The sequence below is a fragment of the Hydra vulgaris genome, chromosome 01 (assembly GCF_038396675.1).
Source record: "Hydra vulgaris chromosome 01, alternate assembly HydraT2T_AEP".
Lineage (NCBI taxonomy): Eukaryota > Metazoa > Cnidaria > Hydrozoa > Anthoathecata > Hydridae > Hydra > Hydra vulgaris.
Window position 1 is genome coordinate 56,761,113 of NC_088920.1, and position 17,505 is coordinate 56,778,617.

The 17,505-nt window shown below is 28.4% G+C and overlaps 2 long non-coding RNA genes across 3 annotated transcripts; both read right to left on the minus strand.

Annotated features, from left to right (window-relative positions):
- Positions 1-1,032: 1,032 nt before the first annotated feature.
- Positions 1,033-3,490, minus strand: LOC136075461 (uncharacterized). 2 transcript variants are annotated; one of them, XR_010635962.1, is made up of 7 exons: positions 2,653-3,490; positions 2,514-2,550; positions 1,992-2,015; positions 1,851-1,872; positions 1,720-1,743; positions 1,554-1,577; positions 1,033-1,456 (listed from the first exon to the last, which is right to left on the minus strand). It is a non-coding gene; the product is annotated as an uncharacterized LOC136075461 (long non-coding RNA). The 2 variants fall into 2 exon arrangements; XR_010635961.1 differs by lacking the exons at positions 2,514-2,550; positions 2,653-3,490 and having other exon boundaries at positions 1,992-2,499.
- A 1,011-nt stretch (positions 3,491-4,501) lies between these two features.
- On the minus strand, positions 4,502-8,570 carry LOC136074908 (uncharacterized). The gene is made up of 2 exons (XR_010635550.1): positions 8,216-8,570; positions 4,502-4,681 (listed from the first exon to the last, which is right to left on the minus strand). It is a non-coding gene; the product is annotated as an uncharacterized LOC136074908 (long non-coding RNA).
- Between the last annotated feature and the right edge of the window lie 8,935 nt (positions 8,571-17,505).

Below are 17,505 nucleotides of genomic sequence, written 5' to 3' on the forward strand. Positions count from 1 at the left end.
TTTTTTCGACTCATGTTCGTAAAAGTCTTGCAAAAAAAAAGTTCATTACCAAGTTGTTAGTATGCGCACAAAGCTAGAAATTATGTTCGGTAACTACACACAAAAACCCATCTACAATATATATTCAGTAATAGAACTTGTATTTTAAATAGATATTATTATTCTAAATAATACAACTCACTCAAAAGCTTACTTAAGAAAACGTTAAATGCTAAACACGAAACATACTATCAACTCAATATGGATAAACTTACTGGATCGAACTCAAGTCTTTTATTTTACTAAACTGAGAGGACTTTTGCTTTCATAAATACGTAGAACTTTCCAGAACAGACTCACAAAGTTCTACAAACTAAATATTCCTTACGCAAAAAACTAAGAATTATATTCAGTAATTACACACAAAAAAAACGTCTGCAATATATATTCAGTAATAAAACTTGTATTTTATAATTTTGTAAATACACTCTAAGAAAAAATCCGTTATATACAACGAACTGCATCTGTCGCTATTGCACCAACGGGTTTTCCGTTATGTTAACGGATTAAAATTTTAACGGATTGAAGTTCGTCGATATAAATCCGTTGAAATTACGGATTTATTCCGTTCATGCAACAAACAATTCGTTAAAATAAAGGAATTATTACGCTGGGCGGCTTTTGCTGTTTTGGTAAAATAAAGAATTTACTACGTCATTGAATTGAATAGTTTATTATTCCCTTCATTAGAATTAGAAAGGAATTAAGCCAGATAAAATTGAGATTTCATTACAAAATAGTCCTTATTTTTAGTATATAGATTATTTTATTAGGATATTCAACATCTGATGCAAGCAGTACTACTTATACTAACTAACTTGATCGGGAGAGATGTTTTAGCAAGCTTTAAAAACGTTTTAACTTTTTAATTGAAAACTAATTAAATATTTATAATAATATAATTCAATATAGAAACTTTCTACTACATCAAAAATTAAAAAATTTAAAATTATAAAAAGTTTCTTAATATATATTTTAATAATACAGTTATTATTTTCAAGGTCAAAAAACATTTATATAAAAAACACAGACATGTATACAATTGTTACTATTCTAGATTTCAATTTTTAATACTGTTGTAAATTCATGTGTGTGCACATTTCAATTCCAGCAACCTGTTGTCGGTTATTTAAAAATAAACAAACCTTAAAATACAATAAAGAAAATATTGAATATAAATGATACACCATAACACAAATTGGTAAATTTTTACTAATAACCCTGAAAGAAACATTTGTTGCTAACTTTTTATTTCTAAATTGTAAATAAAAATTATGTAATTTTATTAGTTCTACATTTCAATGTATTAAACTAAATTTTATTTAATAATAATAAACACGTTAAAAGTATTAATATTAGAATTTAAACTTGATACCTCATGCCTGAATACCACATGTCTAGTAGTAAGTAGCAAGTTCTATACAAATATAAACAAGCAATATATAAACTTATTTGTAACTAACATAAAAAAATTGCAATAAAAAAAAAAAGTTTTTCAACTAATTTAAACTTACTGTGTGATAGAGCATGACACGTATCTAAAATAGCAAATTATAAAAGCATATACAAACTTAAATATACAAATTATAACAATCCATATATAATCTTTGCTGTAACTAGCCTAAATAAACTCCCATAGAAAAAAATGCAAGTAAATATTTTACAACTGATCAAACTTACAGTGTGATATTGCATGTCACGTGCCTAAAATTATAAAAGCATATAAACAAATTATATCTAAACTTAGCTGCAACTAGTTTAAACAAATATACCCATTAAAATAAATGCAAGTAAATATTTAAATTTGATACCTCGTGCCTGAATGAACCATGTCTAAAGTAGCAAGTTTAATACAAATATAAACAAGCAATATATAAACTTAGTTGCAACTGACATAAAAAAATTGCAAGTAAAAAAAAATAAAAATAGATTTACAACTAATTTAAACTTACCGTGTGATACAGCATGACCTGTGACTAAAATAGCAAATTATAAAAGCATATACAAACTTAAATATATAAATTATAACAACCCATATATGAGCCCATGAGATGCATGGTGGTATAAGTCACTTTTTTCAATATTTTGAGTTATTTCCATTAATTGCTAGCATTTTGTTTATTCTATTACATGGCAAAGTGGTATATCTCTAATGATATTGATAATGATGCTGGAACTGTTTTTTGTTATGCTCCTCACTAAACAGTTGTTTTTGTTCACAGCCATAGTGATATTAGTCAGACTTTTCAAAACTAGATATGAGTGACTTATACCACTATGCATCTCAGGGGCTCATATAAACTTTGCTGTAACTAGCCTAAATAAATACTCATAAAAAAAATGCAAGTAAACATTTTACAACTGATGAAACTTACAGTGTGATATTGCATGTCGCATGCTTAAAATAGTCAATCATAAAAGCATATAAACAAATTATATGAAAACTTAGCTGCAACTAGTTTAAATAATTATACCTCATGCCTGAATGAACCATGTATAAAGTACCAAGTTCTATACAAAAACAAACAAACAATATATGAACTTAGTTGCAACTAATATAAAAAAATTGCAAGTAAAAAAAAAATAATAGTTTTACAACTAATTTAAACTTACAGTGTGATATAGCATAACACATGTCTAAAATAGCAAATCATAAAAGCATATACAAACTTAAATATAAAAATTAAAACAATCCCTTTATAAACTTTGCTATAACTAGCCTAAATAAACACCCATAAAAAAAATGCAAGTAAACATTTTACAACTGATGAAACTTACAGTGTAATTTTGCATACCACATGTCTAAAATTGCAAATTATAAAATCATATAAACTAGCTCTATGTAAACATAGCTGCAACTAACCTAAATAATGATACCCATCATTGATGGGTCTTTTGATGGCATCAAAAGAAATGTTAACATTTTTAATTTTATAACTGATTTAAATTTATACCGTAAATTACTACATGTCACGTTTAAAATAGAGAATTACACAAGGATATATACAAGTCATGTAGTCTTAATTATAGAAATAATTGTTCAACAAACCCTTTAGTTTATCATATAAAAAAATTAAAAATATATTCAATGCTTAATATAGAAAATTTAAAATAAGTTTAACAACCTTCGAAATTACAAATAACAGAGTGTAATTTAAACTCCGTTTATCCATTTGCTTTCTCTACTAAAATTTAGTAAAAAAAGAAAATGGATAAACACAATTAAAATTGTGCTTTTTTAAAATAGCTTCACATTTAGTCGAAATGTGAAGCTATTTAAAAAATGGCAAATTAAACTTACTGCAACAAACCTTTATCTACAATTTAAATATGGTTTAAGAAGATCGCCTTTTAAAAATTTATCATTTATAAATAAAGAACTTGACAAATATAAATCAAACAAACAAGACTTAAAAAAATAATCTACAGAGAATGCACTTTATAATTTCTTATAGAAACCCTTTTTAACAAAGACTTCAGTTGTTTTTCAACGGATTTGAATATTTAATCCGTTGAATTAACGAAATTTCGAAAAATCCGTTAATAGTTTATTTTACTCCGTTAATTTTGTGATTTTTGGTTACGAATTACTTCGTTAATTTAACGGAAAAAAGTAATCCGTTGCTTTTTCTAACGGATTGTTTTTAGAGTGTAGATATTATTATCATTTACATACTTCTTCTGTTTTCGATTTGTTAAATACTTTTAAACCATTTTAAGATTCTATTGTTTAAGCCATAATATTTAATTTTTTGGATTAAAATGTGATCGACCGTATTAAAAGCTTTTGATAGGTCAATAAAAACACCTACCCAGCCGGCACGGGGACGTACAAAAAACGTACAATGAACGTTCAGACTTAGACGTCTTAGACGCGTTCAAAACACAGAAATGTATAGACGCTCAAGGACGTCTTATTCGGACGTTCAAAAGACGTCCTATAGAGACCTAAGTAAGACGTTCCTTTTAAATTCAATTTTCTGGAATTAAGCGCGCGTTCTATAGTAGTTCTATTTAAATTCCATATGCGTACGAAATTTCGTACGCATATGAAATTTAATCAGAACTACTATAGTTTACTATATGGGCGTGAGTCACTATAGTAGTTCTACTATACACTATAGTGTATAGTAGAACTACTATAGTGACCCACGACCCTTTAATTATCTGGAATTTAATCAGAACTACTATACAAAGTAAATCAGTATAAAAAGTAAAGTATAGTATACTTTACCACAACCCTTTAATTATCTGTTTATCTAATTATCTGGAATTTAATCAGAACTACTATATATAGTAGTTCCGATTATATATAATCAGAACTACTATATATAGTAGTTCTGATTAAATTCTAGATAATTAGATAAACAGATAATTAAAGGGTCTTGGGTCAGGATGATAAAGTTGAAAACATAATAGAAACGGGAACAGTTTCGCCTAAATAAACCAATAGAATACACAATTTAAAGTATACATTATCTACAAAATATTTCAGTTTACAGATTTAAAAAATTGTCTTCAAAACTGTCATTTTCGCTGCTTCCTTTCCCACGACCACCGCCGCCTTTTCTGTCCGGCGCTCTTTTTAGGACATTACCAATGCACTTTTCTATTTCATTTCCAGCATACTTGAGCATGGCCTCTGTGAAAAGAAAAAAAAAATAACATAAGAAAGTTTAGAATAATAGTTCATGTTGCTTTCACACACTTAATTAAATATTAACAACAACAACAAAAACTTTTCATGATATATTTATGATATATTTATTATATAAAGTATAGTTTCAACACTGAAACTAATAAATCAAATAAGTCTAATAAAACTAAAAACCCAAGGCAAATTATATATATATATATATATATATATATATATATATATATATATATATATATATATATATATATATATATATATACATATATATATATATATATATATATATATATATATATATATATATATATATATACATATATATATATATATATATATATATATATATATATATATATATATATACATTTCAACAATAATTATATAACTGATATTGCAGACATTAGTCAGCAATATGACGTCACGCTGATTTAGGGATAAGCGAGGGCTTCAGTACATACATTGACTGATTTAGGGAGAACTCGCAAGGGAGTTGATAACACATCGAAGGGTTTGGGTTGGGGCAGGGATCAATTTATTTTTATTATTCTTCCTTTTCCCTCTTCTTTTTCTACTAAATGTTACTAAAAGAAAGGTAAGCAATTTTATCACGTTTTGCTTACCTATACATGCAGATGTAGATATATATATATGTATTATATATGTATATATATATAATAAAGAAATATGCTAATATGAGTAAATAAGAAACAAAAAAACTATAAAATTTACAACTACAGATAAATTTATTCAACATAAATGAACTTTTCAGTTTCCGCTTCGTGCAAAACAGGAAATATGGCGAGCCCCTTGCATTCTCGAAGACAAACTTTTTCAAGTCACTTTTGGAAATGAGTTTTTTTTCAACTTTTCCGTAATTTTCTTCCACTAACAGTGCCATATTAAACCTTAATGATGGAACTGGTTTGACATATAAATTAAAAAGATACCTTCGATTGATAACATCACAATGAAAAGTTTCATTATTTTCATTTTCTGTCACAAAAGCAACTGAATAGTCAGTAAGAAGGAAGCATCTGTCTTTTTTATTTTTCGATATTTTTGTAAATAAAGACTTATGTGGAACATGTTTAAAAAAATTTTTAAATTCTACTTGTCTTTTACACACTTGTACAATAGGGTTAATTGAGTTGTTAACTGACTGCTTTAGTCTTTGAAGAAAATTTTTAAATGGAAAACAAGAAATACTGTTAACTTAACAGTATTTCTTGTTTTCCATTTAAAAATTTAACTTAAGTGAGCAGCAACGATTAATACAATCATCAGCTAAATGAAGTAGGTTATGTACATTATATACAGTAAAAATTTCTCGGTAAATATACTTACATGAATAAACAAAATGTGCCATCATACTGCGAGCGTAAACTAAGTGATTGTTGCGAAACTGGTCATTAGATGTCAACATAATACCAACAGAAGTGCTTAACAGAAGAAAATGCTCATATATCTGTTCAGATACAACACGCTTTAATACAACAGGACCTAAATATATCAAAAACTGCCAAAACTCTGTAGCTTTCCAACGATCTTGAAATTGAAGACTTCTTGGTTGACGAGCAAATTCACTCGGCATACTTCCATTTAAACAAGTTAATTTTCTGGAAATTTCAGCTATTTGGGATGCAGATATTTTTCCAACAGGCCCTTTCAGTAAATATTTTAAGATACGCTTTGTAACACCCAAACAAACCGAATACATATAATCTAAAACAAAAGAATTAATACAGGGAATCCCAATATTCACAAGTGGAGAAACAGCTTTTTGATGATCAAGATAGCCATAGTTTTGGAAAGTCAACTCGAAATTCAAATTGAAATCAATTTCATCATTGAAAACAACTCTTCCGTTATGCGAGCCATGCACACAACACCTTTCACAAGAGTTGTAGCCAGTGTGGCTTACAACACTCTTTAAATAGGCTCTAGCTGGAACATCACAAATGAAAACTTTAATTGTTAAACTAATATGAACTCCATCAAAATCAATTCCACCTTCTTTAATTTCCATCCATTCCTTCACAAAATCTGATAGGAAATCTACCAAAGGGTCAGGTTTACAATTTCAACAAAAAATTCCAATAATAAAAACGTCTGAACCCTCAAACATACTAAGAATAGGCCATAGCTAAACAGTAGATGACCGAAGAGTCATCTACTGTTTAGCTATGGCCTATTCTTAGTATGTTTGAGGAAGGCCATCAATATTTACAAGTAAATTGATCAAAAAATCATTTTTAACAGCTAAATATGTTAACATTCTTGTAACTTCACTCTTAATTCCAAAGTATGCATATTCGCCACCACATTTATTTTGAGTTACTATTTTCCTTGGAGAGTTTAATAGTGTTCGGGCATCTTTCGGAAGATTTAATCCTGTTTCTCTAAGAATACATAATAACTGGTTAATCGATTCACAACTCCATTTATTTTCAGTTGCACACGCATCTAACCTCAGATTTAAATGTGTTAGTGACTTATGTTTTTCATATTCCTCTGATAACACTTTATCTGAATCATCTGCATCTTCAATTAGGTTTTCTGAATCTGAAATTGAATCCATATCAGTTTGAAATTCTGAAGCTATATGAACATTTGTATTCAATGAATCTTGGAAGTACTCTGTGGCACACATTTCTCTTTGAACTGTCTCTTCCTCTGTTATTTCCATCACCTTTTATTTATCTGATACCACCTACTTGATCTTGAATTCATTTTATAATATGGTTTGTGATTTGAAATGTTTAAAATATGGTTATATACTTTGTTAGTATATAACAAAGCTTTGTTGTATATATATATATATATATATATATATATATATATATATATATATATATATATATATATATATATATATATATATATATATATATATATATATATATATATATATAGGTATATAATTTGCAATTGAAAACATTTTTTTAAAAGTATTTAAGTTGATTTTTCTGAAAATGAGTTTTCGTAGGTTTAAATTAAGTCAGGGAAAAAATGTAGAAAATCAGGGGAAAAGAGAATATAAAAGATAATTGTTAAAAAAGAGTATAATACTCAGAAAAATGACTGGTCATATACTAATATATATAAAATACTATATAGTAACTATATATATCCTTCTATTTAGTATATATTAGATATTCTTTTTAATCATATCATACATTTATATATTTAATATAGCTATAATAAATAAATAAATATGTATATATATATATATATATATATATATATATATATATATATATATATATATATATATATATATATATATATATATATATATACTTTTCACTGGGTCACCATCATCAGCTTGTAAAACAATATGTATACTATATATTAACTATATGATATTTTACAAGATTATGATGATGGTGACCAAATATTTAGTTAATGTGTTTTTAAATATAAAATTAAAAAAAAATTATTTACAATATCTTCGTAAAAGTCTGTTAAACCTATAGGTTTAACTTAATAATTATCATTACAATGATAATTAAAACTTACTATTAAATTGACTTTAAGCAACTCCTTGTGAAACCTTTGGATATTAACATTTCCATGGTATTAGTTTTAATTTGAGATAAAAAAAAATGTCGTTGGGTTTAACAACTAAACTGCGCATAGTTAACCATAAAAATTTAAAAAATAATAAGTTATTATAAACCGGGAATTGTAATTTTGTTTAGTTGCTTGTTTGTCCAGTATTTTTATTATAATTCATCACGCTTTCTGAATGTAATTAAGACGTCTTTCAAACGTCCTACGCAAGTCTGAAATATTTTAATTGGTTCCGAAATAGTTCCAGGACGTCCAAGACGCAAATTGAACGTACATTGTACGTTTTCTGTACGTGCCTGTGCCGGCTGGGTAGTGTATATTGAGATTTTTCAAAAGATAAATATAAAATAGTAATATAAAATAACTTTACACTCTGTTGAAGATAATTCTTTCTAAAATTTTAGAAAATATAGAAAGAACAGAAATAGCCTTCTTTATGGATGGAGTTAACCCTGGCAAGTTTTAAACGTTCAGGAAAAATACCTTGATGAATCGATGCTCAGAAAACTTTAAAAATAATATTTTTTTAATTGTTCGCAGCAATCTATAACAATATTTCTGTTTAACTTTTTTTTGATTTAATGCTTTAATTAGTTTTTTTAGTTTTAATTAGTTTTAATGTACCATTAAAGTTAAATTATAAAACATTTTTAATTCATTTATTTTGTATAATAGCGTTTATTAATTTCCTCTTTTTTTTTTTTTTTTTTCGAACGAAATCATAAATAACCAGCACAAGTATAACAACATTTGAACAAAAAAGTATATTAATTTAATTTCAATTTTCCTAACAATAGGCAATTAAAAATTTCCAAAGTAATTCTTCCTTTTCCTAGACTTTGATACAAATTCTTTTGCTATAGCATTTATTTTCTGTTTATGAGTAACTGCAAATATGTAGTTTATTAGTGCGCATTATTGTTTGTGTATGATACTACCACAATATTGATATTCTTAATCACTTGTATGTCATTTTGATCGAAGCTTTTGTTCATTGAACTGATTACGTAGTCTATGGCTTCCTTGTATGCAAGCTTTAGTTCTGTTATCAAATCGACGTCACCATGAGTACTGGGTGCCGCATCATACACTATAAAATTCACAAGTCTCTGCGGTACCTTTCTTTTTTATTTTAATGGATTCATATCTATCCCCAGTTCTTCAACTTTTGTTTCTACCTTATAAATAAACAATTATATCATTGAAAATAAAAATAAACAATTATATTATGTTATACCATAGACCATTTATATACAGATAGTTAGACACTATAGACAGTTTATTACTTCAAACTCCTTAACATCATTTTTATCGCAGTCATTCTGACCTCCACATTACTGATGCAATCTATTCCTTCTTCTGCTTTGAGATCTTTCTTCTGAAAGGTATTTGAATTTATTTCCGAAATGTAGGACAAATCTCTCATTTGAAACACACTGAACGTATGTTGGGCACTATCTAGCTTTCATATTAATGGGGTGGCTGAAAATCTACCGCTGCAATCATGCATTCCGGCATCCCTGAAGTTTTTTATATAAACGGTATGCGACATAAATGATTATGTAACATTTGTAAAAGTGTTTTATAAATATTAAAAATAAAATAAATTTAGGACAAAATATTTATGATGAAAACCTTAAATAAGGGAAATGTTTAAGAAGCAATTACAATGTAAAATAAACACGTATAAAAAACGCTGAGGTCAGTTTATCAATTAATCTAGCGTTTTAATACGTTTTAATAACATTTAGTTGGTATCTTATAGAGTATTTTATATAAAATATATCTTTATCTTTTTTTTATCATTTTTGAATCAACAATTCAATTATTTTTATAATTATTTCGTAAAACCTTATATATGTTGTTACTACTCAGAAAAAATTTTTGTATCTGAAGGCCGTCACCATCTTTTAAATTGTAATATTTCGCATTAATAAATTTACAAACTTACCGCAGCCAACGTAAGTACAGTTTGCCGCGCCATTCCCTTACGGTAAGTCGATCTAACTATATTATTGTAGTTCCTACCCCAAAAAGTCAATACCTGCTCATTTTTCTTCACTTATTTCCAACACTTAGTCTATATATGTGCACTTTGGAACGTTGATGTTACAAAGTTTCTTATTTTAACTTGTAAAATCAAATATAACATTAATATTAAAATTTAAGCAACTTATTATAAACGTTTTTGTAGCAATAATAAAAACCAGGCTGCGTAGTTAAAAAAAAAGATTAAAAAAATGATTTGAAAAGAATTTTTTCTGAAAGTTTTTTTGTAAAGTTTGAAAGTATTAACTTTAAAAAGTAAAAATCTTTTTTCGATATCAAATACTAGTAGTATTTGATATCGAAAAAAGATTTTTACTTTTTAATACGTTTAAACAGGAAGAAGAGACGTTTTAATTTAACCAGAACTGCACAAAATTCTAAACGAAATATTGTAGAAGAAGCTTCTGGAGAATGTCAATAATGTTTATGTAGCACAGACTGAAAAAAGTTATGAGATAGGCATGAATGTACAACCTACGAGTGATGCTGAATTAGTGACAAACAAGTAAGTCAAATATGTAGTGTTCGCTCTCGGTTCTCCTCCTCTAAATTATAAAAATTTTTGTAAATTTTTTTGTAAAATATTTTTTTTTTAATTATTTATGGCTTGTTTTTACATCTACAAAGTGATTTTGACAAAAAAATCTACTATTATATATAAATTGAACCACTTTTAATCATTTAAGAATGGTTCAATTAGTATATAATAGTACGCTAGAGATATTATTACCTACTAAGTAATACTCTTCTAGGGATCAAGTTCAGCAAACAAAGAAAAAATTCCGAAAATGAATATCTAAACCTGAAACCTGGCGATGTAATAAAAAAAAATTGGCATACCAAGCTGTTAAAAATTATACAAGTCGAAGAGGAAAACAAGTACCGAATAAGATCATTCAAACAAAAAAAAAGCTGTCTGGCAAACTGTAAGTACGAATGTACTAAGAAAATATCAGAAGATAAGCGAAACGATACTTTTTTTTATCATTTTATGCCTTAAATTCAGCTACTGAAAAAAGGCATTTCTTTATTACTTCGACTGATCGCACAACCACTGCTAGACCAAAAAGAAAAAGTGCGGCCGTGGTGCAGTAGTAAGAGCGCTTGCTTAATAAGCAGAAGATCCGGGTTCGAAACGAGCTTTGAACATATTTTCGCGTCACGGAAAAGAAGGAGGCGTGAACTTCCTGGTTAAATACACTTCCGCGATGCTCTGTGACAAGACCGTTAGGTCTTCTTGGGGCACCTAAATAAAAAAAACCACGAGGAAAACAATGATAGTGATACTGCAAATGAAGAAACTGATGACCAGGCTGAAAAACAAATTTTTTCAATAATACAGTACGCCTATAGATATTTTTTTAATGCAAAAAGAAAAGAAGTCTGTGTTTGCAAAGCATTCTACCTAACTACACTATCAATTTCAAAAAAGCCAGTTTACACAGCTCACAACACCAAAGATGTTAAAACAAATCTTCCTGCCCAAGATCTACAAGGTAAAATCATGAAAGGCAAACGTACACCGCACAGTGATGCCAACTCAGCTAGAGATCACATAAAATCTTTTCCAAAAGTTGAGTCACATTATTGTCGGGTAAGTACCAATAGAGAGTACCTTGAGTCACACCTTAATGTTTCAAAAATGTGTAATCTTTACAAAGAGAAATGTATAAACGAAAATAGTGAGCGAGTAAGAAAATATATGTACTACCATATTTTCTCTACTAAATTCATTCTTGGTTTTCACATTACCAAAAAGGATAGATGCGACCTTTGTGAGAAGTTTAAAGTTGCTGAAAACACTTATACTATGTCTGAAAAATTGATAGAAGACTTTGAAAGACATCAAGTTTATAAAGAAGAAATGAGAGATATACGTACTGAAGAAAAAAAAAGATAAAAATGTACCAGTTTTAATTTTCGACCTTGAAAGTGTTGTTTTGACTCCGCATGCAGAAATTAGTTCCCTTTTTTGCCTGAGAAAGCTAAGGGTGTATAATTTGACAGCTTATTTTTCAACTACCAAAAAAGTGCACTGTGTCTTACGGACTGAATCAATTGCGGGAAGAAGCAGCAATGACCTTGCCAGTGCCTTTTGCAAAATATTGAGTGATGTGGCGGAGAAAAACGACGTAAGTGACTTTTCACTTGGTCTGACTCCCGCGTTTCATCAAAATCAGAACAGGGTATTATCAAATGCTGTGTTACATTTTTTAAGACACAATCCTGACATCAACTCCATCACTATAAAATATTCCCTTACAGGTCATTTGTGCGTCCAGGAGGTGGATCATGCCCATAGCGAAATTTAAAAGCTCATGAGAAAAACTGATTTTAATAGTCCAATTGGATTGATAAGGATGTTGAAAAAAGTTAGCAGAAAAAATCCTTATCTTACCATTCAAATGACCGCATGACAAGGATTATTTAGTAACAGCGAAGCTGTTTAATTACAAGTTAGTTTCTTTTTCTAAAGTTGCTGTACTAAAATTTACTCAAACATCTCACATTATAAATTTTAGATCTAGCCATGATTGCAATGAACCTATAAAGTGTGTTAATGTCAAGTTCAATGAAAAACCTAACAGAAAGAATGCAGCAACAAGTCCATCAACTTCCACTGTTTTGAATGTAAAATCAAAGATTTAAAATTGTGATAAGGAACTTGCAGACTTAAAATAAAAAGATATTAAATCTGCATTTCCGTTTATGCCTCTCGAGGACAGAGATTACTATCGAGCTGTTCTTCACTTATAAAATAAACAGATAGAATGAAAAACTTTTAAGGGTAGTAATGGTTTTAAAATATAACAATAAATTGTAGTATAAAAAAGAATGTAAACGAGTAAACAAACTGTTGTAACCTTGTTTTGTGACTAAAATTATAATGTAATTTATGAAAATTAGCTTTTCATTATGCTATTGTTTCAGTTACAAAATTTAAAGTAACTAACTGCTTCAGTTACAAAATTTAAAAGTAACTAATATTTTTCTAACTACCGTTATAACATCAGTTAGAACCTTGTCATAATGAGAATATGATTATTTCACTATGACAAGTCTCTAACTGCATTTTGGGGTATTCATTTTTCTATGAAGAATGAAACATTTTTTAATAAAAAATAGTGATACTTAAAGCATTTGCTTATGCTATCATGAGTAAAAAAAAATTATTAATGAATTTTAATAAATTTTGATGGTAGGAACATAACAATTTTTAACATTGGTTTACTCAAAACTACTCGTGGGTCAGTTAGAACCTTGTCAAACCAACGCGACAATTTGTATTTGACACTGCGCTTGCGTATTTCCACATCTTAACGACCGTATTATAATACTTTTTATAAAGTATCATTATAAAGTATAAGATATCCTTATAAATTTCATTCGTTAAAAATATAAAATGTGTTTAATTTAATTTACAAATTGGTTTTTCTGATTTTTAGATCATTACACATTAGAAAAGATAAATCAGTGTTCTTGTTTCTAATTATTTCTTTTAGTATTCTGCTATCTAAAAAACGTTTTTATTGTTAATTATTCATTAATTGTATTATGAAAGTTTTGTATATTGCCCTTCTCTAGCATATTTTTATGCTGTCTATGCATTATGTTTTATTTTATTTCTCTATAGATTAATTTTAAAAGATAATTAGTAACGAAAATAAAGAAAGTGAAAATTTAATTATATCTCTTGACAAGTTTATAAAAGTTTAACATCGTTTCACATTAATGAATTTTTAAATTTGAAAAAATTTGAAGTATTTTTTTTTTAATTATTAATTTAGGTGCCACAAGAAGTCCTAACGGTCTTGTCACAGAGCAACGCGGAAGTGCATTCAACCAGGAAGTTCACGCCTCCTTCCTTACCGTGACGCGAAAATTTGTCCCGATCTCGTGGATCTCCTGCTTATAAAGCAAGCGCTCTAACCACTGCGCCACGGCCGCACAATTAGAAGTATTAGAAACAAAGATTTGTGAAGTCTTATAAAACTTTTAAACTTTGAACAAACTATATAAATTAATTAATAATCGTTAAATAATCAAAGTTAAATTGAATTTAAACACTAATTTTTTAATTTTAATTTAAATATCTTTTCATGTAGTAATAAATATTAGTCTTGCTTAGTCTCGATTATTATTAGTGAAACTAAGACTACTAGCAAAGTTCAAAACCTAACGTTATGATAAAATATTGAAGTTGTCATTTGTTTACTCTCGAGTCCATAATAAAAGGGGTGGGGACATTTATCACTTTTTGCAAAATTTTCCCACCGACCCCAAACTTATTGAAGCCCTCCCCCCCCCCTTTCTGTCTATTAATTTTTACTTGTTATCAACAAAAACTTTATACCTCAAAACTTAAAAAAAAAAAATTCATTGAAAATCGGCCTTAAAATTTTGAAAATAATTATTTTAGTCACTGATAAAAACAAAAACTTTCACTGTAATCAGGCTTTAAAAATTGCCAGCCAAATAAATCTCGATTTGTCGAAAATGAGCTTTTGGTTTATTTCTCACCAAAACATAAAACTTATATCAGCATATTAAATCTAATCGAAATTATGATAAAACGGCTGTTAGAAAATGCGTATTTAACTGCAAACGCTAGAATTAAGTAATTTTACGCGTGATTTGTAAAAAATATTAGCTTGGATTTGTAAACTGAACATTTTTATAAAAAATACTTTGTAATATAAAAAAATTCCCCCTTCCTTTTATTAAAAACCCCCCTTTTATTAGATCTGAACTAAAATTTCCATCCACTTTTTTATCCCCCTTCCTTTGTATTAAGGACTCGAGAGAATTATACTTTTTTTGGTAATCTTTAGTTTTGTCTACTTCTATCACTACTTGTAAGTTTGTTTACTCTAGTTTTTTTTTTTTTAATGGCAAAATATAATTAGAAATCAATGATAAAAATGATTAGTAACCTTTAAGCTAAAATTATTGAAATTATACTTTTTTTTTAAATATCCAAACAAGAAAATTTGATTCTGCCATATATGACAATTGCACATTGACCATATATATACCACTCACTTTTATGAGATAGCAACGACCCATATGTGGCTATAATACTTATAGCATTTAAACTACATCAAATAAGAACTAACGTCACACTATTTTATGAAAAGGCGTTAATGTGGTCCATGAGTAGCTACGGTTCTTATAGCACTAAAAAAAAATGTCTCCACTTGGTTTTTTGTTCCATAAGAATTTGTTTAGTTTGTTTTTACTAGGTGCACACTAAAAAAAAAACTAAACAATACTTACAGCACTAAAATTAATTAGTATTATAAGAATTATAGCGCTATAAGAATTATAAAGTACTATAATATCTTATTTAGTGTGCACTAAATGAGAACAAACAATTAAAAATGACTTCACGTTTGATAGGACCCTCCGTTTTTTTACAACAGGCTCAAAGTTATCAATCATAGGTGAGTTATTAACTTTGGGAAAACTCAAATGGATACCATGGCAGGAGCATTTCACAATTAACAAGTGAAGGATGATTGCTTTCAAATAGACGGAGACTTAGTTGTGTGCGACAAACAGAATTTTGCAGATGTCTGAACAAAATCCAAAAAGTATATCCAAGCAAATTCCATGATTTTGTTACAAAGTTAACGTAGAATCTGTCATTGACTTTGCAGATTTGTCTTGAGCCTCCACCATGTCCAGTAGCTTGACCACGAGAAAACCAAGGCTGAAGTTATAATACTGGATTATGGCAGCCAGTTTCTTTTCAACAGAGATGTCTGTTGTCTCGTCCATGACAATGGAAAAATAAGTATTTTTCAGCGCAGCTACGAGTTTTTGTAGTAGATACATTTCCAATCATGCAAGGAAATCAAATAGTTAATCAAGGTTGCAGAATGCTGTTGAAATACGTTAAAAAAACATTTCTTACAAATTCAAAAATATCCTGTCTAATAATGCTACGTTGTGGCCCTTTAGAATTGTTTCCTTACTTCCTTTCTAGTCCGGTAGAATTTAGATACAACCAGGAATAAAATATTATAAAGTTGAAACTGTACAAGTCAACATAAATATATGATGTCACAAAAAAAAGCCTCGTCATTTGGAGCACCGAAAAGTGCACTTTTGGGCCTAATTAAAAAAGGGTATTAATTGTTATGATAAAAAATGTCGTCAAAGTATTCAAAATCGTTGTTACTATCATCCTGCATTTTCAAAGTTTGTCTTTCCTATAAAATAATACGATGTAATTAAATAAAGTAAATTATGGAATGCTCCAATCATATTAAAAAATGGTAACAAATTGCGTCGAGCCTGATGCTTTAGTCGTTTTAAAATTACCTCTTTGTTGCGACAACTTTCTCGTTGACAACCAGCACAAGTTCGAAACGCACTTAACACCATGTTTTCGACAACTGCAAGTATTTCAATTACATTGGTTTTTTTGAAGACATCTTACCGTTGCATCTTATAAGACTTAGAAGGTTTTGAGGTACATCAATAAATTGAGCTACATCAATAACTTGAAGATGGACGCGTAACCCATGTATGTATGCCGCTTTTTCAGTTGGTGGTAACTTATGAGGTTCAATTATACCTTTGCAAGTCTTTTTCAAATGCTTTTGATATCTACAATGGAAAGACTGGTTTGCAGTTTTTTTATCATACTTTTAACTATTTAATTTAACTACCAGAATAAAATTAATTAACAGCTACTTTATAAAAAGCAGCCTAGTACCACCTTAAGATGTACAATAGGATATAATGTGGAATATCTTTGTAATAAATAATAGTGGCTTAGTTTCATGGTACATAATGTAGAATATGTAAGTTAATACCATTTAGTGAGTAGTATACGAACCTTAATTTTGTCAATGTTTCAACTAATGCTCTATTGTAAATAATTTAAAATCCAAAATTGCTGCTTTACCAATTGCATCTTTATCTGTCCAAAAGTTTGTCAAATTTTGTCCAAAAGTTTGTCAAAAGTTTTTCAAGTTTGACCAATTTGATGTTCTCTCTGCAATAATGAAGTTCTTTGCGATTGTAACCAACTCCATATATTGAAGCGAGAGTTCTGCAGTTCTAGATTGTGATTTCAGAGATTTGATGAAATTGTCTACTTTACTCAAAACGGTGATAAATTGTTCTGTTTCTACAAACTTCTTGAATTCGTCTTCAGTTAAAGTACTTTTCATTGC